We start from the raw sequence: 1,805 nt of genomic DNA on the forward strand, positions 1-1,805 counted from the left end.
AAACACCAGAGGGAAAAGGGTCAGCCAGAGGCCATGGGGTCCCACCACGGGGCAAAGCACTCCTCAATCCCTCTGTACACACACGCACACACACAAACTATTCCCATTCTCATTCCACATGCCCCCTTGACCTCACTATTAAAACACAGGAGCAAATCTCCCGATTGGTCACAGCGACTCAGAAACAAATGACGCCAAATACCTGACTTCTGTATGGCCTTTTCCTGCAGGGAGGCATGAGAGGGGCTGCAGCCGCCGGATTTGGCATCACACTTGTGCAAATATATTCCGATATTGGGAATATAGTTTCCCAACAGACCATACAATATTAAGGGCAGAGGTAGAGGGGGGATCTTTTTGAGTTGTGCAGTGTCCAGGCGTCAGTTTATAAAATAACTACCAGAACAAAAACTATGTATGTTGCCTTAGAGATGATCGGCTTAACGAGACTGATGATGTGCAGAAAGTAGACAGAAAAGAAAAGAAATAAAAAGAAAAACCCATGTGATATTTTCTTCCTTCTTAATTGGATGTCTTGATATAAGCACCTTGTTATTTACTCCTGCAGCCCGTCAGGGGGAAATGTACCTGGATGTTATGAATCCACAGACTGTGTGCCAGCATTAGGATAAAATGCTAAATGTCTTTAGAGGAATTTCACAGATAAAAACCTGTTGAAAAGTAAAGATTTACTAAGTCTCATGTTTACACTACAATCACTGGTGCTCAGTTCTGATTTGTTGTGGATCACTGCGGAAAATACTTTTATTTAAGTCTGTAACATAGCAGAGGTACAGCGGACTTTGTTCTTTAATGATTCATGGCAGGCCACGAGGGAAATATTAATTTGTTTTTATCCTGTTTCGTGCTTCAATCTAATGCATAACACATTGTTTGTTTTACATGTTTGTTAGTTTTTTGAAGCAGTTTTAGTTTTAGTTTTTATTTGGACAGGACAGCTGAAGACATGAAAGGGGAGAGAGAGGGGGGAAATGACATGCAGCAAAGGGCCGCAGGTCGGAGTCGAACCCGCGGCCGCTGCGCCGAGGAGTAAACCTCTATATATGGGCGAGCTAACCAGGGGCCCTACATGCTTTTTACAGTTTATTTTTTTTATACTTTTTGTCTTTGAATGCCCATTTTTGTTTTGATTGTATTTTTTTTTGTTTTGTGAAGAATGTGACGTTTATTCACATTTTCATAATCTATTGCTATGCTTTTATTTATTGGAGTGCATTAGTTTACCTGCTATATTTGACAGTCCAAAAAAACAAAACAAAGCTAACCAAGGTAGTTTTGTTATTCAAATGAATATTTGATCAGGTTTTAGCATCTCATTGATATAAAGTGTTCAAGAAGCTCAAAAAAGCGACCTTACGTCAGAGGGAAATGCCTGAAATGATGCTGTTTCCTGATGAATCCTCCTCGCTAAATCAACGACGGGGTTTGATGTGTGTGTGTACAGTGTTGCATGTTGGTCGCTGTGTATTTATGTATCAGTAGGATGAGACAAAAGCCTCGTCACAGCCCCCGGTGCCTGTGTGGCCTGGCCTCTCTGACCCTGACATTTGATTTGTTCCTCCATTGCCACTGTTTATTTCTGCTCTTCCTGTTTGTGCTCAACTGACCGTAAGAGCCGTTCCTGTGAATGCTGGGTAAAAAGAAGAAGAAGAAAAAAAAAAAAAAATGGCGGGGTGATGTTGGTTGTGGTTGTGGTGGGTGGGAGGGGTGTGTGTGTGTGTGTGCAATGTGTCAAAGATCACATGGCGCAGAAAGAGAGAAAAGATGGCTCTCGACCACAGTGC

The sequence above is a fragment of the Sander lucioperca genome, chromosome 20 (assembly GCF_008315115.2).
Source record: "Sander lucioperca isolate FBNREF2018 chromosome 20, SLUC_FBN_1.2, whole genome shotgun sequence".
NCBI lineage: Eukaryota > Metazoa > Chordata > Actinopteri > Perciformes > Percidae > Sander > Sander lucioperca.